Genomic DNA, 23538 nt, shown 5'->3' on the forward strand with positions numbered 1-23538 from the left:
GGTTAGCAAGTGTGTTGCAGCATCCGTAGGATACGGCCCGTAAAAATGCTTAGAATGAGACACACATAAGACGCGCTTTAAAGGCGGGTAACGGGAGGGATGACAAACCAGATAAAGAAGAAGCCAAACGCGTGACGTTTATGCCAACAGCCAAGATCACGAAAATAATGGAGAGACATCTTTAATCAGGGAAATTTCTAGAGTAACTTTAATGTTTACCTCTACAAAAGCTACTTTCAGTTAATCGCAGACACCATACAAAGTTGTCAATGAAATTCTTCAGTGATGTATGTATGCAGACTGAAGCGACAAATGTAAATTTGTACCAAGCCTGGGATTCGGAATGGGTCTCTTGCTAGCTAGCCAGACGCGCTAACCACTACATCTCCCTGGCACAGTGGTTGTGCACACCTATACGGAGTACCCTAGTATGTCTTCCTCCTTAATCAAAATTCCCATTCACATCTCAGCCCACTGGATATTCCCCCTACACTCTAACAACATTGCAGAGGCTCACCAGCATCGAACGAATACCAGGTGGGGTGATGTGTGAATGGCAATTTGGACTGTGGAAGGAAGCATGCTAGGGCAGTTCGTGCAGGGTGCTGGGATGGTTAGTGCATCTACCTAGTGAGTAGAATACCTAGATTTGAACCTCAGCCTTCGTAAAAACATTCATTCGTCTGTTCAGGCGGCAGATGTACACCATAGATCTTTGAGATTTGAAAAGGTATTTGGAACTACGAAGTTCTATAAAAAAAACTCTCCTCCCGAACAGGCCATGAGGGCCCAACGGTACCGACCAGCCGCCGTGTCATCCTCAGCCCACAGGCGTCACTGGATGCGGATATGGAGGGGCATGTGGTCAGCACACCGCTCTCCCAGCCGTATGTCAGTTTCCGAGACCGGAGCCGCTACTTTTCAATCAAGTAGCTCCTCAGTTTGCCTCATAAGGGCTGAGTGCAGCCCGCTTGCCAACAGCGCTCGGCAGACCAGATGGTCACCCATCCAAGTGAAGCTCAGCCTGACAGCGCTTAACTTCGGTGACCTGACGGCAACCGGTGTTAATCCTGCAGCAAGGCCATTGGCCACGTAGTTCTATGCCTGGCTTTAAGGCAGGATTTCCCATTTCATTCGATGATGTGTTATTCCACTGGAGTTGGAAAGCCACTGCAATGATGTCCAAGTGTAGGGGGAATGCCAAGTGGGCTGAGGAATGAATGGGAATTTGGATTGAGGAGGGAGGCACGATAGTGCAGAATGTGGAGTTGTGTAAGGACACTGTGCCAGGGTGGCTTAGTGGTTAGCGCATCTGCCTAGTCAGCAAGAGACCCAAATTCGAATCCCAGTCTTGGTACAAATTTGTCGCTTCAGTCTGCATATTATATCATAGATGTTGGATACTTGGAAAGGTCTCTAGTTTCTTTAGGAACTCTCCAAGTTACGTGAATGCATTGTCAATGCATAATACTGGTCTACTTTGCGGCTACTGTTGCCAACGACTTTCCAGAGGGCGTTTTGCTACCCATAGGAAGTTGTAGAAGAAATATATTTGCACTTGCGAATGCTAACAACCATCAGCTGTATATGGTAATGAAGACATTGAAAGTTTTGTGTCGGGCTACGGCTCGGACCCGGATTTCGTGCTTTACCCGAGCGGTCGCTTTAACTACTTTGGCTATCCGTGGACGACTCACTGCTAGACGCAGACTTCCATACATGATGGTTCATGTGTCACAACCTGCACTCGTAACACATTAAATTTGTGGTGGGGTCTTATGGGACCAAACTGCTAAGGTCATCGGTCCCTAGGCCTAGACAGTACTTAATCTAACTTCAACTAACTTACGCTGTGGACAACACACACACTCATGCCCGGGGGAGAACTGGAACCTCCGACGGTGATGGGGGGGGGGGGGGTGGGGGGGGGAGGAAAGCCACACGGACTGTGACAAGACCTCTCAGACGGCTTGGCTACCCTGCGTGGCGTACACACATTACGTAACTACCGTACAGAGAAGGAAATTTTAAGTGAAAGTCACTGACGGTATCGACGGATAAATATATGCATGCATGCCCGAAGGAACGCTGCATCGCTCTTCTTAACGACACAGGCACTGCAATACTGACCACAAAGTTGTTCTCTTCTTCAGTCCTAAGACTCTCTACACTGGATAATCCCATTGAAGACTCTTCATCTCAGCATTACTGTGCAACCTTTGCACCTGCTAACTGTGCTCAATCCTCGGTCTCCCTCTACAATTTTTACTCGTGTACTTCCCGTACCTTTTCAACTGATAATTTTTTTTATTTCTCAATTCTGTTCGGTACCACCTCGTTAGTTATCCGATCTACATATTTTATCTTCATCAGTCTTGTGTAGCACCAGATGTTATCAACATCTCTTGACGCCTGACTGGGCGACAGCCGGGTGCCGCTCGTCTGTTGGAGTGCTTATGAGCATTATGACGCTTGCAGTGTACGTAGGCTGTTTAGGTTTTTATGTTGGTAACGCCACGTAGCGCTCTGTATGGAAATCACTGACTGTGCTGTGTGCAGTCTGTGGTTGGTTGGACTCATTGTTGGAATATTCGCTATTGTAGTGTTGGGCAGTTGGATGGGAACAGCGGGTAGCGTTGCGCAGTTGGAGGTGAGCCGCCAGCAGTGGTGGATGTGCGGAGAGAGATGGCAGAGTTTTGAGAGCAGACGATCTGGACGTGTGCCCGTCAGAAAAAGGAAATTTGTAATACTGGATATCATGAACTGATTATATATATATATATAATCACTTCTGAACACTATTAAGGTAAATACATTGTTTATTCTCTGTCAAAATTCTTCATTTGCTAACTATGCCTATCAGTAGTTAGTGCCTTCAATAGTTAGAATCTTTTATTTAGCTTGCAATATTGGAGCTCACTGTATTGCAGTAGTTAGAGTATTGAAGATTTTTGTGAGGTGAGTGATTCATGAAAGGTATAGGTTATTGTTAGCCAGGGCCATTCTTTCGTAGGGATTATTGAAAGTCAGATTGCGTTGCTCTAAAATATTGTATGTCAGTTTAGTGATGATCAGAATAAGTAAAGAGAGAAATGTCTGTGTACGTTGAGTTTTGCTCAGCTGTTTGTAAATCAAATAACGTAAGAGTTTTTTCCAGCACTGTCATACACCACTTTTCTAACGTTCCAACAGCTCCAAGTACTGATCAAATTTTAGTTAAATTTTTATTATTATTATTCCATGACTTTCCTGCCTACGTCAACACAATGCTGTTCAAATTTGATGTCACTCTGAGCAGTGGTTCTCTTTCTACAGCGTTTTAAAACTGGAACTTTAATTACGGACACGGCGTACAAAAATTCCTCTATATTAACCTAGCAGTAAAATAATTAGCTCCTTCATGTATCACAATTCGAAAACCTTCGTCCGGATCAGGGATGTCGACGCTATGTCTGCGCGTACGTGAATGGCTTCCGCAAAGCGAAAAGCTGTTGTAGTGTACTTCTTCCTCTAGCTATAAAATAGTCCCTAGGAATGTTATTCCCATTCAGAGATTCTGCTGCCGCCCGGAACATAGTTCGCTCTTCAGAGAACTGTACCTTTACACGGGAAGTTCATTATAGCATTGGTGTCACTTGTAAAGTTGTAATACCTCTGGGGTGATTTAAAGGAGTAAATAGCCGTACCCTCCTTCACTGATGGGTAACATTAAACGCTACACTTGTAAAAGTGATAGTTTCGCCTTACATATAAAACAGACCGACTTAGGAAATATGTAGACCAAATGACACCAAAGCAGACAACAAATACTTTCATATTTCTTTACTAGCGTCGTAAACCTTTACCAAACAAAGTGGGAGGCGCAACATTCGCAGTCACAGGTAGCACCACAAAAAAATTGTATTACGTGTAGGTCTGTAAATCACAATTCTAGAGAGCATCAAACCCAGCGCCGCCGACACATAGTCTGCCGATAGTAACATCGCAGAACTAAGATCCCCCGTAAAATTTAACACGAAAATTTGTAAGAATTTAAACAGTATTGTAGCACACGAGATAGTGAACAGGATATTTACATTGGATATGCTAACTGTTCACTACTCTCCCTGTGGCAGCCAAATTCCAATGATGAGAGCCGCGCGTGAGAGAGAGAGAGAGAGAGAGAGAGAGAGAGAGAGAGCGCACGCACGCCAACACATGCACATGAGACTACTGTCACAAAATTCATCTTTGTTTTGCAACTATAAGATGATTTTGCACTATCTGGTTACTTTATAACGGACCTACATTTTCGGATAATTGAAATAATTCATGATGCTGTACGTGTTTCTAATATCACTGTTGTCTGGAAAAAGACATCGTTTCCGAAGAACAAGTTAAATTCAAAAAATTGTAGACTGAGTTCCTGCGCGTCTACTTCTACACCACGATCGAAAGAATTTTGACAAATGATAAAAATTGCTAAATAGTGAAATTTCAGGTAATGAATTTATTTATTTTTTAGTTTAGATTGCAGCGGCTGCAGAAAACGGTCGCCAGTTCGCTGTGTAAGCGAACGGTATTGTATAGTTGTTAATCAGTTTGGAAAAGTATTTACATAATAATTAATGCAAGGCAATCAGGAGGGAACGGGCACGGTAACATGGATTCGAGCTCAGATTCAAAATTACAGTTAGCAACATGAAATAAATCTAATCATGAAATTAGTAGAGAAAACCTTGCTAAGCACATGCTCTTGACAGTCAACTGTTTTGCACTCAGTCTGCGTAAGAAACAGCTTCGTGCGGCCTACCATAATGCCTACTATTTTAATTGGTCTTAAATAAATATTTTCCATTACGCAAAATATATCTTATTAATACGTAACTTTCATTTAGTAACTACTGTTTAACTTTTGCATAACACTATAACGTATTTTGGAAATGAGAGCAGAAATTACCGATCACACAAAGGAACTAAACATTCTGATCTACAAAAGTCTTTAGAAACTCCCTGAAATTACTGGTTTCTAGGTGAAGATTTCTCTGAGCAACAAAGTTCAATGCCTTTAACTATCAGTCTCAATATATTTTTTAAGCTTTGATAACTTTCAGTTTTTTAAATAAATTATGAAAATAAAATCAGCTCAGCAATTTTAGCCATTTTATCACCAAAAGCTACACACGGTTTTAATTAATAGTGACAGTATAGGACCCTATTTGGTAACTGTTCAGGTTTAAGCAGTTGCAACACAGCGTCAGGTTGGTAATCATCCACAAAATGAAACTACTATGCTGGTTAGCCTTGATACACTTCTAAATATTAAAGTTGGTCTGGTCTTACTTCAGTGAGTATCCGGTAGTGCTGCGTAACGTAATAATCGCTAACAATGCATGGCAACTGGCTCTTCTTAGCGTCGCTTTGCAATAAACATCTTTGGGCCCACAATGCTCTTCTTTCATATTAATTCCCCCTTATGCTTTTTGCACTGTGCCTAATCAACACCGTAATAATTTCTGGCCGTAACATACAAACGTCCAGTTTGGTACCTTACAATGACGCTAATGACCTCTATGCCTGAGCGCTTCTGTCGTTTCTCTACTGCACAATAGCTCGCGCCAGACTCAACCGCCCTGTGCGCATGCGCGACGGCCGACAATGTTCCCTACCTCAAATATACTCTCTGTTCTCAATAGCAAATCGCCCTGTCTAAAATAGCGCGTTTATTATATATTATTATATAAAGCTTTTTTAGATATTGCATTTAAATTACATACTCATATTCATAAATGAGAAATATTTACAAAATACTGACAAAATATTTTGTATAAAAAAATTACACTGTCCGCGACCAACGACATGTTTCCTATTTCAGATATACTCTTTGACTGTTCACAATGGCAAATCGCCCCGACTAAAACAGTATGTTTATTGCATAATTCTTAGATATTGCATTTAAATTACACAATCATATTCATTAATAATGGTCGAAGTTGAGAGGATATAAAATGTAGACTGGTAATGGCAAGGAAAGCGTTTCTGAAGAAGAGAAATTTGTTAACATCGAGTATAGATTTAAGTGTCAGGAAGTCGTTTCTGAAAGTATTTGTATGGAGTGTAGCCATGTATGGAAGTGAAACGTGGACGATAAATAGTTTGGACAAGAAGAAAATAGCAGCTTTCGAAATGTGGTGCTAAAGAAAAATGCTGAAGATTAGATGGGTAGGTCACACAATGAGGAGGTATTGAGTAGAATTGGGGAGAAGAGAAATTTGTGGCACAACATGACTAGAAGAAGGTATCGGTTGGTAGGGCATATTCTGAGGCATCAAGGGATCACCAATTTAGTTCAATTGGTTCGAATGGCTCTAAGCACTATGGGACTTAACTCCTGTGGTCATCAGTCCCCTAGAACTTTGAACTACTTAAACCTAACTAACCTAAGGACATCACACACATCCATGCCCGAGGCAGGATTCGAACCTGCGACTGTAGTGGTCGCGCGGTTCCAGACTGTAGCGCCTAGAACCGCTCGGCCACTCCGGCCGGCACCAATTTAGTATTGGAGGGCATCGTAGAGGGAGACCAAGAGATAAATATACTAAACATATTCAGAAGGATGTAGGTTGCAGTAGGTACTGGGACATGAAGAAGCTTGCACATGATAGAGTAGCACGGAGAGCTACATCAAGCCAGTCTCTGGACTGAAGACCACAACAACATTCATTAATAAGAAAATATTAACAAAATAGTGACAAAATATATTACATATAAAATTAGTCCATTACTCAAAATTACAACTTTAATATTGCGAGAATTTCTTATGTTGGCGCTATATTGTTGTGTTACAACTTGTTTATCCTAACATCCATCTTTTGATTTGCAGCTCCTTTTATTGGCCGTGTTTGCAGTTAAAATTTTTGGGATTTGAGGTCCGCCAGTTACGCAAAACACCGTTTTTCTCAATACCCAAACATGTTTCGGCACCACTGTGCCATCATCAGTGCGTTTTCGTTTCTTATTTATTCTGCAATGTCAACATTTTGTTACATGATTATAAAATTATGTGCATTTTTAGTTCAAACAACAGATTGTTTCTTTTTGTAAATACCTTTACATCTGGTGAGCATGAATTTTCTGGACCACTTTTGTGTTAATTATCACAGGTGGCTTGTCATCTGCAACCAAACGATGTTGATGGGACTTTTTTTCTGAGAGTTAACCTATATTCAGAGTGTAATTTAGTTTTTCGCGATGTTTTCGCGCCTATTTTCGTATTTACTTACGTTTTCGTGTGGCAAGCACTTCCATTCGCCGTATCATGTTGAGATGTTGTGATGCGTACGTAGCTTGCATGGGGGCTTAATTAAATATGATTGAAAATACTTTTTAGTTTTTTAGTAGCTGTATGTCCGATTACGCTGTTTCGTAATCGGTTGGCCCTGACCAGTATTTTTACGCAATCTGACTGCATAGGATAACAACAAACAATGAAATGAAAATTTTCATAAACACAGTTAATTAACTAAGTCCCCAGCAACTATAAAACCTACTAAACCAAAGCACAAGTATAACTGTTCTGTATGTGGGAGTTTGACTCAACGTACATCTGGCACGGTTCTTCTTCAACAAGACAAGAATTTTTAAATACCAATTTTACTGACGTGATAAAAGAAAATTAGAAACACGATAATTGCGTAAGGAAAGCAGAATTACACTCTAATACAAGAACGCACGCCAGATGCTTTGTTGACTGAACCTGTAATGACGCATTATTTAGGATACTGAAATTAAAAATAAACTGAGTTAATTACCTCATTTATATTGATGAAAATCATTCTAATCCTTACATTATATCTCAACCAGAACTCTCCAATATCACATCTCAGCAAGCACTGCCTAATAGCACATCTCAACAAACACTCTCTGCTACAACATCTCAGCACAGACTACTACGAGCTCTCTCCAAGCACTGACTTCTACGAGTTCTTAACAGGCACTGACTACTACGAGCTCTCGACGAGCTGCATAAAACATGGAACCAAGCACTCCCTACTACAACATCTCAACCCCGGCTCACTACTACCACATCTCGATAAGCACTCACCACCACGACTTCTCGACAAGAACTGCTAGTGGAGGCGGCTTAATAATACTCTTTGGCGCAATCTCTAGCGCAGTGGCTCAGTGTAGCCACCTTTCATATGCCCCTCCTCCTCAGGCCAGAATTTGATGGTATTTTTGCCAGCACTGGTGGTGAAAATACCACCAAATTCGTCCAGAAAAATACAGACAAAAATAAAAGCTAATATTAATACCTAAATATCACTTAATTAGTTAATATTTTTGGCTTTGCACTGACCTTTCAATAACCCAATATATAAAATACAGTAGGCAATACAAATTCTTTTCATACATGTGGCTTTACAGAATAGTTTACACAATACATAAAAAATCAGTTTATACAAATGTTCACATAAAATACATTTAATTATTAAAAAAAAACAAATAGTTGAAAATTCCAGCCCAGCAATGGTCAACAGGTGCAGACACCAACAAGTGACATCATTTCAGCAGAAGCAGTCCATCAGTTGCACCCAGCAATGTTGAGCATATGCAGACACCAACAAGTGACATCATTTCAGTAGAAGCAGTTCCATTAGTGGCACCCAGCAATGTTGAATAGGTCCAGAGAGCAATCCATAATATTCACTATCACCGATCACACAGTTCATCAGCAGAAATTAATCATTCCTAAGTGTCACAGATTATGTTGAAAAAGTGCAGGTAACAGTTCATAATATTTACCCTCACTAATCAGACAGTTCAGGCATGAACAATAGTTTGAATGCACATACAAATGCTTTTACACTAAACATACAAATCATAACAAACACACAAATGATATCAGATAATTGTCATATTAACTATTACAAATACTCAAATATCAGTAAACCTATAATATTTATGGGTGTCAGTGCAAGCCACAACAAACAAATAAAATAATATTTAGGAGATAGGTGGGTAGGATTAGGAAAGGAAAACACACAAAACACACTCATTCATCTTTCATCCACATTAAGTACTACTGTGTAATTGAATGGTGTTAACTGTGTAAATGTAATTCTGTCAAAATCTGATGTTCATCATGTGTATCGAGTAGTGGTGGCAGCAATGTATAACAGTCAATAATAGTTAGGTCAACGTCATAGTCATCATGTCAAGACCAATGTCTGCCAAGCCAGATCAAATGTACTGTTGTTGAACAACTGTCAGTGAGCCAAGATATGCAAATAGTTCCTCTCTTCAAAAAAATATATATACTGCTTAGTGATTTAACAAAGTGTGTGTATAGACTATCTTCCTTCTACTTTAGTGTTCTAGTCTGCTATCTTCATCCTCCTTGTTCCATAAGACCAACAAAAAAAATATGCATCTCACTTACTTTACCTCTTATCCACCAAAACTCCAATAATCATCAGCTTCACACAATCTCAATAATACCTCAATAATACCTCTTCAATGCGTCGATACATATAAACCTTATTGCCAATATGTGCTCCTCACTTACTTTACCTCTTATCCACCAAAACTCCAATAATCATCAACTTCACACAATCTCAATAATACCTCAATAATACCTCTTCAATGCGTCGATACATATAAACCATATTGCCAATATCATCTCACTTCCAACACAACTCTTTCCTCTAGTCAGTCTCCTCGAACAAGTACAGATAAAATCCTAATGCAAACTTCAGTTCATCATCGCATACAATCTGAAGACACATTGCCAACACACAACCTCTGTGTAATCCATCTGAGCCAAATCTTCCACTCATTATGATTTATAAACAAAGAAATGCATACATGACCTCTAACAGACTTAGTTCGAATAACTCTCAGTAATTAAGTACGATTACGGAGTGTGAATAATCATAATATTTCACAGTGTGCACACCACTTCAAGAATTATGGCAAACAGAAGCAAACATGTGGAGTATTTCTTGTGTCAAGTGACACTTCCTATTTCAATTGCTCACGAAAAATGCAGTGTAATAACTGTTAATGGTCTAAACCTAGTAATGGTATGTCATGTCGTTAGCTTACTTCCTATTAGCATAAAGTTATACAGCTTCCATAAAACCTCCAGCACATGTGACTTCTATGAAGTTTCTTGTACTAATGTCGTTCGTCGAATTATAGCAGTTCATTTTCTTATCTTAAAAATATAAGGCACTGAGCGTAAGCAAAACAAGGACTAGCGAGTAAATATACCAGTAGAGAACAGAATGTCAACAAGTGGATGCAGCACAATTCCTACAACGAGGCTCTGCCAAGCGAACAATCTATAATTAATCCAATAGTGTGACCTAAACTCTCTGTTTGTACACAGTATATCAGCATTTCTATACACCAAATTAAAGAGTAGTTATGACAACAACAGATACGTATAAATATGCAATCCATACGCATAGCAGCAAACATATGTTATCTAACATAATAAACAGGTCATTAGCATCATATCAGCATAAGCAAATAAATATTCATATGTCATCTTAATAAGTAAACATGAAGGCGTAAGCAGATAAATCACAAAGTATAACTTACGTACCTAAACACATCAGCACAAAAAATCAGGTTACAATTATAATTTAAATAAATAAGCACAGCAGGCACATAATTAAAAAATATGACATCAGTGAAAAAGCAGTGCAGCCAAGCGATGCATAATATATACAAATAACAATCCTGTTCATTAATAATCATTGTCAAAATCAGTTAACGTACACAAGCACGTCGCTTCACAAGTAAATTCATAGAACATGAAATTAGCACAAAGTATGAATCACGTAATCGCGAGCAGCAAATTACGTCTAAAGTACGTACCTAAGTGGAAATATGTTACCTGAAAAATAAACTCAATTAATAGTTACCTTTTTAGTTCATTAGTTTCTTCTTGGAAATTACATTCTTCCTGAAAATTTCTCGATAGCAAGTCCTCTTAACGTCGGAGACACACAGAATTTACCTGAAGTTCTTAAATATTTTATAGAACCGTATCCTGAAAAATACTGAATGTTAATAACATAATTCATCAAGTCACTATAGCTTTATCAGCTGTAGGCGCGTGACGTAGGAAGCAATTGTTCGCGGTCAACGACTGCCTTGTGCGGTGCGCAGACTTGACTGTTGCTTTGAGTATGTGCCGCCGCCAAAACACAGCGCGGTATCCTTGTACTCTCCGCATGTTTACATGTAGCTGTGAGTTTCTCTAAAGTATGTCATTCCACAAAAATGTTTACGTTAGATATATGATGTATTCCTTTAGAGCGTCGAGATTTAAGGGTTTCTACTTCGACAGTGTTATCATGAATAATTTTACGAATTCTATATGGACCGTTATAAAGCAGAAAAAATTTGCGACACAAGCCTTTTCCTTTGTGCGACAAACGATGAGATTTAATTAACACCTTCTGACCAAATGACAAGATTTTTGAACGACCAGGACGCTTAGCTGATTTCTCTCTTCTAGCAGCCGCAGATGCAATATTTCGTAGAGCCAGGTTGACAACTTCAGAATGCCGCAGTTTCCGTGTAGGCGGAAAAGGAACTATTTCAGAAATGCGATTTGTCGGTGCTTTGTTTTTTAATATCAATATAGGCGGTAAAGAAGTTGAATCATTAGGGAGTTCATTCAGAATGTTTTGAAAAATATGAAGATACTGATCCCAAGTTCTGTGATTCTGATGACAATAAAGACGACACAATTTATTGATTTCCTTCATCCATGTCTCTGAAGCGCTAGATTGAGGGTGAAAAAGTGAAATGAAAATTGGTTTAATCTTACGACGCCGTAGAGTACGAAGCCAAATTTTAGAACGAAACTGTGATCCATTATCCGATATAACCTTATCAACATGACCAACTTCTTTAAGAAAATGTTTGATAAAAGCGTTAGATACTGAACGAGCTGTTGCTTTGCGTAAAGGTGTAAAACACACATATTTTGACGTCAACTCCACTGCTACGAAAATGTACGCAAAACCATTAGTAGAACGAACCACTGGACCGAACAAATCGACTGCAGCCATCTCCTTTAATTTCGCTGGAATGATAGGAAACAACGGTGCTCTGTGAGAAACTGTTGGCGGCTTAGCCTTTTGACATAATTTGCATTTGGCCAGAACAGATCGAATACGTTTTTCCATATTACTGAAGTAGCAATTTTCTCGTAATTTATGAAAGCATTTTCTGGGACCAAAGTGTGCATAACTGAAATGCGTATACCAAATCAATTTATTGACCCACTCATCAGGAATACAAACTAACCAAACGGAGTTGTCGACCGATTTTCGTTTAAAAAGAATGTCATTGCGGACTGAATAGCATCTAGTTTCTCTGGATCAGGAAGAATACCTTCTGTAGCAATAATGTGACCGAGAAATTTCACCTGAGAACGACCAAATTCAGATTTTTCCAAGTTCTCTGTAATGCCAACTCGTGCAAAAATACGTAATAATGAATCCAAAATTTTGTTGTGCTCACTCCAAGAACGTTTAGCAATAAGAATGTCGTCAACATATGAAGTAATATTGTCACGAAGATAAACAGGTAAAATTTCATTTAAGCTACGAATGAATGCTGCTGAAGGTACAATAAGTCCAAATGGTAATTTACGAAATCACTTTTAGGTACAATTAGTCAAATCCGGTTATTGTTTACTTACTCACTAGATAGATTGATAGTCGAAGAGTTGTTTTGACAGATGCAAAGAATAGTAAAAGAGTAGGCAGCGGTACAGAAAACTAAACGAGAAATAGCACCACTACAGCTCGGGGCCCTATGCTCGCTACGGCACATATTCACTTAGAGTAGTGAATCCCCTGAGGACTTTAATAGCTGCACATAATTTCCAGTTTGTGACTTAGTGGCCAACTTGGTGGAAGTGCGTACATAAATTGATCTAACCATGCACATGGATGTATGTCATTCTTAGAATTACGGAAGATCTTAAACTTCCGAACAGTCAAAAACTGTTTATAGTCAAAGTTTTCGCCTCGTGGCGACAAAGACCTACCGCGTCTGTCCCAGTCCGAATGTCGATTATTGTAAAGTTCGTGCGCCTGGCGCTCTCTTGTCGCATCCCGTAAATGAAACAAATTATTTTCTTCAAACCCTTCTGATATCTGTGATTCCAAATTTCTTTTGCTGTCTTTTCCTACAATTTCGCCTTCGATCTGTTTGACTTGCTTTCGTAATGCCTCAACTTCCCTTTTAACGCGTTCATTAAATTTTCCCTGATTTTCAACATGTATATTTATGTTCTGGTACTCTTCGGTTTCTGCGAATGGTAATGGAGCTGTATCATCCAAATGTCTGTCCCCACGTAAACTAAGATTTGTCAGTTTATCTGATATCTCCTCAACTCTTTCCGCTAAATCACCTATTTTTTCTTTCTGTTTGTTTACGTCTTCCGTAAGTGTCGCGACTCGGGTTTCAGTATTGACACATTTGGTAGTTAACTGTTCATATAGTTGTGTAACATTATTTATTCTGTCATTTGGTACGGATTCCTCGATTCTTTCAAATATTTCTTTCTTATCGTTTGCACGTTGTAAATTTAACTCTGAAAATTTTTGTACTATCACGCGATCTTTTTCTTCCCGTTCTCTGTCTTGTTCCTCTTGTCTAATTTCTGTTGAAATTAAACTATTATTGTAAGCATTCAAAATTGGTTGCACTTCTTCTCTAATTTCTTTGTTTGATTCATCTTTCATGTTGAAACATGTCCCTATTCGTGAACTTAACCGTGTTGCCATTGCTTCCATCTCTGTTTTTAATTCAGATCGTAACTGTGATCTCACTGCTTTCATCTCGGTTATAATTGTTCCTAATTCTGATCCCAAATTTAATTTAGCACTCATCAACTGCTCCATAGTAACTGGTTCGAAACTCTTTTCACCCCTAACATTTCCCGCAAAATCGACTTCTTTCGTCCTAGCTGTAAAGCTATCTTTGCTCGATACTATTCCAGAATCTTCTGTCATTAATCTCGTATTCTGTGAATTTTCTGATTGAGAAAAATTTTGAAATGGTTCCGGACTATTTTCCCGACTTATTACGTTGTTTTCCCCTTCATTATTCATCATACTGTTGTCCTGTGTTGGCGAGTTCGCCATGTCAACAGTTTCGTCATTCTCACTATTCATCATTTTCGCCTTTTTCATTGATCGCGTAATCATTTACAAAACATACAAAAAATTCGTCACTGTACGAAAATTACACACAATGCCTCCTTATCTCCAACAATACCTTTTACATGCAATGTCTCCCTCAAACACGATCAATCGAACAATTGAAATAATTGCACTAAATTGTCAAACCCGTAGACAAGACAACAATTTAAATTTTGAAAAATACCATTAGAAGAATGACAATTACCAAATCTACACATGCAAAATAAACTACAATTACTAACTACAAATTACTACAACAATACTACCATCTACTATTTTTACAATCAGAAGAATCCAAGGGACGATCCGAAGCAGCGGTCGCCACGTGCATGGGGGCTTAATTAAATATGATTGAAAATACTTTTTAGTTTTTTAGTAGCTGTATGTCCGATTACGCTGTTTCGTAATCGGTTGGCCCTGACCAGTATTTTTACGCAATCTGACTGCATAGGATAACAACAAACAATGAAATGAAAATTTTCATAAACACAGTTAATTAACTAAGTCCCCAGCAACTATAAAACCTACTAAACCAAAGCACAAGTATAACTGTTCTGTATGTGGGAGTGTGACTCAACGTACATCTGGCACGGTTCTTCTTCAACAAGACAAGAATTTTTAAATACCAATTTTACTGACGTGATAAAAGAAAATTAGAAACACGATAATTGCGTAAGGAAAGCAGAATTACACTCTAATACAAGAACACACGCCAGATGCTTTGTTGACTGAACCTGTAATGACGCATTATTTAGGATACAGAAATTAAAAACAAACTGAGTTAATTACCTCATTTATATTGATGAAAATCATTCTAATCCTTACATTATATCTCAACCAGAACTCTCCAATATCACATCTCAGCAAGCACTGCCTAATAGCACATCTCAACAAACACTCTCTGCTACAACATCTCAGCACAGACTACTACGAGCTCTCTCCAAGCACTGACTTCTGCGAGTTCTTAACAGGCACTGACTACTACGAGCTCTCGACAAGCACTGTGGAGGCGGCTTAATAATACTCTTTGGCGCAATCTCTGGCACAGTGGCTCAGTGTAGCCACCTTTCAAGCTATAACAAGTATTTTCCACAAATAACGTAGTAAAACGCTTTTCACTACACCAGAACACAGTGTTTATCCTAAACTTGCAGAAATGAAAAGAAATTAGAACAATTTTACTTATGATGCACCATCTCTTGTAATGTTGTTCCTTTAATTTGTGGTGTAAGCGGTGCTGATAGACAATAAAAGCGGGTTAAAAGCTGTGAGCTGTCTGGGGAAGTTAATCTTGCATTAGTGAGCAACTGTTTCACCAGGTATCATGTCTAGCTTACCAAATTCCCAACCAGATGAACATTAATTATAATCTTTTAATAGTCACACGACAACCTTTGAGATATTAAACGTGAGTCATAACTGAGCTGGTGCCTTATTTAGGACAGTGAAAATGTGAGTTTGTAATCTTGCGGAACACATCAAATATGCAGCCAAGACTGGGAGACTGCATACGACACTGCATTCATAAAACAACACACAAAGAACGTTGAAACATATGCAAGAGAAAATTAACCACTACCAACCGATTCAATTTTCACCCAAAGAAGTTACGTTCGTAGCACAATCCTGTCCATCATATAATTATCACACACTGGTATACTAAATTCATACTAACTCTCTGTGAAATCTTCCCAAAAAGAATAGCTGAGGGCTACTTTGATGATTACACATCATGCTTCACATGGTCAACTTGGTTTACACAAAGCGTGTAACTCCACAATAATTTTGATTATTAAAATAAATTAGATCGAAAAGCAATTTACAAAAGAAAAACCTCGAACTGGTTACTAACGTCTTACTCTTAACCTGATGGGTCAAACAATTATATAAGCACGTGGTAGTGGTCTCACAAAGTACACCCCACGTGGGTTGAACATAAAGAAAAGTTGCTGTATTGAAAAATACTGTCAAGACGAGACGTTATAATCTCACGCACATTCGCATTTAAGATTGATGAACTTAGTTAGAGTTACTGATCAACACGTGGTTCCACTTTACTCACAAAGTAGTGACAAAGCAACTACCGGAATATATTCTGAACTTCACACGAGAATTACACTGCGCTGCAATTTAAGATAGCATTAGATATTTTAGAGCTAAACCTGAAATTAAGGTGATTAAATTTTCAGTTAGGCTGAACTTAAGAAATCCATTGTCCTACGGACTTAGCAGACACGCGCTTAGCCGGAGATCTTACCACTTCAGACGCTCGCCACGGACCGACTGACTGGTCCCTTCCTGAGGGGTGGCTCACAAATACCAACGGAAGTGGCCAGAGGGGCAGCTTCCTATACCAACATGACAACGGACGGACAGGACCATACTAAGGATAGAAACCTCTTTGCTTTTAGAAAGCGTAGCTACCTGTTCCGACGTTGGTCCTACTGTTCTCTAGCAGACAGGCTTGTCTGCTACCCTCAAGCATGCAACTAGAAATACATTTGCTCATTCAACCTCTCACACAGAAGGGAAGGGGGATGACAGTATCTTATCATATACAGTATATAAAAGAAAGCGGAGTAGGTTCCGTATGAGAGTGTGTGACATGAATTACATATAAACTGTGTTTTAAAGTGTAGTAGTGTGACAGATCGTTCTTGTTTATGTGTAAAAGTAACACGTTCCACTACTCAGACTCCTCCCAGATAGTCAGAAACGCCACAGTAAATTTAGAAGAGGAATTTATGCCGTAAATGACAACAGATTTCAGAAATTAAACATGAAAGGAATCCAACAGAGACCTTTCACTCTTACTTTGTAGTTGAATCTGAAGATACTGTATTGTAGAGTTATATGTAATGTTTTCTCTCACACGAAGTACACCTTCTGTTCCTCTCACCGCTAGCTTCTTGTCTCAACAATCTTTCACTTTTGTAGGGTGTGATTGCACTATCATAATGTTCCATACAAATCTTTATCATATGGTAGCGCTTCTCAATAAAAATAAAATTGCCTGGATGGTTTAATGTGAGTTTCCTCTTCTATCTCTTCAATAAACTCAGTTTTTGGAAAGCTGTTTCGGATCTACAGTAGCGTGTTCTGGCATGTTTAGATGGCTGAATACTACACAACGTGCCAGCAGAGAAGAAGGTTTTCGAGTTTTTTGAATAACAAGTAAAAGAAGAAGACGAAAAGAAATGTGCCGAAGAAATTCGAATCGATGGAGATGTACGCGAGAAAGAAGGAAGAGGAAAGGTCGGTGAGATGAAGATGAGGGATCGTAATATCAGAGATGGAGAAAAGAATTTGAAACTGGAAAGATGTTATGCACGACAGACTGTACAATGACAGTAAGAGGATGGCAAGCGTTTGTGCGTTGCAATGGAAAACTGCAGTTGGAAAATGATGATGATGACGATAACTGCGTTAGAGGCTTTCTGTCTAAAATGATAAAAATGGTTACATTACTGCCTCACGAAGTTAATCACTCACCAAGCTGAATAGTTTTACTGTAATGTTTAAGAGGTTATTCGTTTTAAAAATACTGCTACAACAAAAAAAATAGAAGGGAAATCGTTTCTTGCCAACCATTTACTGATAATTCGTTCGCAAAATAGGAACCGAATTGTCTTGATGGCAATATTGTTGAACGTTACATGATCACATTGCGTTACATTGTAAAGCGCTTAGTGTTGCTAAAAGTTCATGTAATTACTTAAACTGTGTTGATATTACCGATACTTTCTACGACTACTGTAGCTGTGCAAGCATGTTTGTCTCGGGAACAGATATAAGTCGCCAAACGGAAAAGGAAAGAGACCTTTAGAGAAAGGGAAGCACATACGTGAATATCAATAGGTCAGAAGGCAAGCCAGTACTATGCAAAGCAGGAAAGAATGAAATGTGGAAGGAATATGTGTAGTCTATATACAGGGGTCAAACTCGAAGATAATATCATAGACACAAAAGAGGTAGTAAAAGAAGATGAAACAAGAGATATTATACTGCAAGAAGAATTTAGCATAGCACTGAAAGACCTGGATCGAAACCAGTCTACTGGAGGAGACGATATTCTTTCAGAATTACTGAGATCCTTAGGAGGGCGAACCATGACAAAAATATTTCATATGGTATGCTAGATATATTGCGCAGGTGAAATACCCTCAGACTACACAAGAAGAATGTAATAATTCGTATTCTTTGTGAATATTACCGACCCATGAGTTTTATAAGTCACATTCACAAACAATGGACACCAATTATTTACGGAAGAGGGGGAAAATTGGTAGAAGCCGACGTCTGGCAAGTACAGTTCAGATACCAGGAGAACGTAGGAACATGCGAGGCCATACTGACCCTACAGTTTATTTTATTGTTAGAGGATAGGCTGAAGAAGGGCGAGTCAACGTTTGTAACATTCACAGGAAGCATAAAGCAGTGTTGACAGGAATACATTCTTTGAAATTTTGAAGGCATCAAGGGTAAAATACAAGAAGCAAAAAGATATCTACAGCTTGTGCAGAATGCAAACTGCAGATATAAGAAGTGAAGGGCATGAAAGGGAAATACGCGTAGTACTTGAGAAAGTAGTGCGACAAGGATGTAGTTTTTCCCCGACATTATTTGAGCTGTAAAATGAGCAGATAGTAAAGGAAACCAAGGAGAAGTTTGGGAAGTGAATTAAAGTTCAGGGAGGAAAAACGTTTTGTGGTTTGCAGATGACACCGTAATTCTGTCCGAGACGTCATCGCTCTTCTAAGACGAGTTGAACGAAAACGATAGTTATTGGAAAAAGATTGGAAGATGAACCTGAGAGAAAGTAAAACAAGGGCAACGGAATGTAGTGGAACTGAATCAGGCGATGCTGAGACAGTTAGGGCAGGAAAACAGATACTAAAAGTAGTAGACTGGTCTTCGTATCTAGTGAGTAAAAAACTGATGTTGGCAGAAGCAGAGAGGACGTGAAATGCAGACTGGCAGTTGTAAGAAAAGTGTTTCTGAAAAAGGTTAGTTTGTTAACATCGAACACAAATTTTAATTGTTAGCTTTTCCTGAAGATATTAATTTGGAGTGTAGCTTTGTAAGGAAGTGAAACGAGGTTCAAATGGTTCAAATGGCTCTGAGCACTATGGGACTCAACTTCTGAGGTCATCAGTCCCCTAGAACTTAGAACTACCTGAACCTAACTAACCTAAGGACGTTATACACATCCATGCCCGAGGAAGGATTCGAACCTGCGACCGTAGCGGTCGCGCGGTTCCAGACTGTCGAAACGAGGAAAATTTACAGTTCAGATAAGAAAAGTAAAGAAGATTCTGAAACACATTTGTGGAGAAGAATGTTGAAAATTGAGCAGGTGGAGTAACTAATGAGGAAATACTGAATCCAATAGGAAAAATGAAATTTATGGCACAACTTCTCTAAAAGAAAGGGTCGGTTGGTAGGACACATCCTGGAGCGACAAGGATTGGTCACTTTAGTAATAGAGAGGGCGTGTGGAGCAGAAACTTTAAATGGATACCAAGGCTTGAATACAATAAGGAAGTTCAGGTGGATTCGGGCTGCAGTAATTATGCATAGTTGAAAACTGTACTCATTGAGTTCTCCGTTCATGTCAATCCTACATGCATTTTAATCATCAAATTTTCTGCGCCGTTCTCCTTTTACTCTGGGATACTCTGGGATACATCTGTAATGACATAGACTTCCTTTCATACACTTGTCTTTAGGAACTTATTACTTTCTTCAAGTCAATAACAGCTCTTCTCGTTTCTCTAGGGCTGCAGACATTAATACTCATTTTAAAACATCACGTAATACTTGGGAAAGCTCATAATCTGTGGCTTTCCTCATGTCCGCGTTGTCAGTACAGAGCATACACGACAGTTGACCAGATGGGATTCCCTGCGTAATCACCTTCTCCAAAACACGGTTAAACAGTAATTGGGAGATATAAGAATATACAGCCTCCAGTTGCAGGTTAACTTTATCGTTTACCTAGTTTTCAACGTTAGTAATAGCGTCTTCTTCAGAACCTGCAAAAAGTTAATATTATAATGTGCTAGTAAATTATATTAGATATGGTCATCCTACAGGATGCAACGTGTAGTAGTTACATAAAATATTATTTAAATGTTTGCCTAAAACAAGCCATGTCCTAAGTCAGCTTTATAATACTTGATGCATAACCATAAGGTTTTGTCACTTCTATTAAACAAGCTGTAGCAAATTCACTTTAAGCCCGTTGTATGGGCCTCTTGTGACTAGAGACTGCGGACCGTGAGGGCTTCGCTGTCTGTCTCACAGAGGGCGGCGCGCATGCGCGAGACGTATAGAATCAAACTCTTATTACGCACGCGTCAGATAACATTTTTGCTATGAATTAATTTTATACTTTACTATTGTAAGTTAATTACAGTATCCAGCATGACTACGTTTTACATTCTACTACAGAGCCTTATAAACTGACCAACAAATCTCGTATGAACATCTGTAGGAAAGGTTCTATTATTACAGAAACTGTAATGGTCACATGCATTATGATTTATTGTAAAACTAATAGAGGCTGGAAGCCTTCGAAGTATGCCCTATTTTTTAGATACAGTTGATCGTTCAGTAAATTGCCTCTATCTGTAATTACGTGTACATAGATTTGTAGTTCCTCAAGCGTGTCGAGTCTATAGCCCTTAACTTCATGATGTAGTAGCTCTATGTCACGTAAAGGTTTAGATGTATGAGCCATTTGGACCAGATGTTCTGCAAAGGCTGACCCCCGTGTTCCTACGCCCTTTATTGGAAGATGTTCTTTAAACCTTACTGCTATAGCTCTGCCTGTTTGACTTATGTAATAACACGGGCAATCATCACACATAATCTTATATACGCCTGATTTCGCTGACTTACCACAGTCTTTCTCAAGGGTATGAACCAAATTTCGTTTTAAACTATTACTCGCCGAGATGGAAATTTTAAAACCTAAATTTTTCAACAGACACCCTATCTTGTAGGAGACATTACCTATATAAGGAACCGACAACCATTTCTTGGTCTGATCTTGGGTTCGAGTATTTGTGTTTACTAAAATCGTTGTCCTTTTTCGCGTTTTCTTATGATACAATTGCCTCACTATCTTTGGATCACAGCCATTATTCTGTGTAATACTCTCGAGAATTTGTAATTCTTTTTCGAGGTTGACATCTGACAACGTGCCTAAGGATTAGTTTTAAATTAAGAATTTGTTCCGGAAAGGATCTGTTTGCTCTAAATCCTACTTGGTGGTATCCACCATTTTTAGGTTCTAGCTGTTCTTGGGCTCGATCAAGTAAACAACGCGAGAGAATTTTGTATGTGAGCAGGAGAAGAGAGATTCCTCGGTAATTATCAACGTCGGTTTTGTCCCCTTTTTTATGCAGTGAATGGATTAGGGCAGTTTTCCAGTCCTCCGGTATTTTCTCAGTATTATTATTACTACTTAGCCGTAGCAACATGAAGAACGGATTTCGTCTTAACTGCTGTTACAATACGATCTTTTGTCGCGTTGGAAGCTGCGGTAGTCTAATTTTGTGCCTCTCTTGACAAGCTTGCTCGTCGGAGGTTCGACGGTTCGGCATTATGCATGTCACGCAAATTGGGTCCCGACAGCGGGTGCTGGGGATAGCGCGGCTCACCTGGGGAGCCTCACAACAATGGCTCCCAAATTAGGGGTGGGTAATGTGAGAGACGGAGCGAGCGGGCACAGCCGCGCTGGACGCCCACTCGGTCCACGGACGGCGGTAATTAATATTTCGCCCGACGGCATTCGGTCCAGTGGTCTCTCATGCCTCATGGTTCGCCAGACTTCGTGCCTGCCCTGCTCGATACTCTGTTAACACGCGGTCGAACAGCATTCGTTTTCAGATCCGTCCTCCCCTTATCACACGTTTCTCCATTTAATTGGAAGTATTAACCCCAGTCACTTGATACTGTTCTGTGTACTGAATTATTCCGCAATCGGAGATCCACTTCATAAGGCTCGAATTTGTCAGCAATTGGCATCTTTAAAATTCTAGGCCAATTTATAATTCTGAGATGTTCTTGAGTGCGTTAGTTAAAAAACAACATCCTTGCTGTGTCAAACTGAAGCCTTGCCAAATAATCATCTCTTTTTAACTCTAACAGGTCTTCCAAGAAATCTCATTGTCTGCTTGCGTTGTGTCCCAGCTACTGCGAAAGACGCACATTACGACAACCAGACCAACATCTTGTTCAGACCTCTGATTACCCTTGCTCAAATATTTTAGTAATAATTCACGATCTTCACTAATTGCAAGATGCCACTAGAGAATCCATAATGTTTCAAGAAAACCACTATGGTTCTCATCCCTCCCAATAAGATTCCACAGCTTCCCACCACACCGACGCCCCAACCATTTCCGTCTGAAGATCCCAGATCGGATTTACAAACTACTAAAATACCTGGATCTCTTTTTCTAACACCATGGTGCCCATATGTCATACTCCTTTACCTTATCCAACGACACTACCAGGATTTAAACGCCCACTGCCTACACTACCTGCACGCTCAACACAAGTACCGTCGACAGTGCCAACACTACAAACCACTATCAACACCACTTCCACCATCAGCATCTTCACCACCAAAACATTGTGCACATCAAGATCATCGTCACAATGCACATCCTCCAGATCAGCTTTCCAACTGTTGCCGAATTACATCTTCTTTTATTATTCTGTTATATACTGACGGAAAAACATCGCAACGCCAAATAATAACTAATGCAGCGTAATGAATATTCTGTAATACGTTTGTCAAGGAAACATATGTAAGAACAATGAAATGAATACCCCTAGCTGCATACAGGTGTTGATATAAGTCAACGGGGACAGTTGAAAATGTGTGATCCGACCAGTACTCAAACCCGGGACCTCCTGCTTACATGGCAGACGCTCTATCCATCTTAGCCATCGAGGACACAGAGGATAGTGCGACTGCAGGGACTTATTTGTGGCGCGCCTCCGGTGAGACCCACATTCCCAGCTTATTGGGTCAAATGGCTCTGAGCACTATGGGACTCAACTGTTGTGGTCATAAGTCCCCTAGAACTTAGAACTACTTAAACCTAACTAACCTAAGGACATCACACACATCCATGCCCGAGGCAGGATTCGAACCTGCGACCGTAGCGGTCGTGGGGCTCCAGACTGTAGCGCCTGTAACCGCTCGGCCACTCCGGCCGGCTCCCAGCTTATTGTCCCGCACTATATTCATAGTGCCCCTGCCCATTATACTCATTTTGCCTATTCCCGTAAGAGTTCGGGC

This window comes from Schistocerca americana, chromosome 6 (genome assembly GCF_021461395.2).
Source record: "Schistocerca americana isolate TAMUIC-IGC-003095 chromosome 6, iqSchAmer2.1, whole genome shotgun sequence".
NCBI lineage: Eukaryota > Metazoa > Arthropoda > Insecta > Orthoptera > Acrididae > Schistocerca > Schistocerca americana.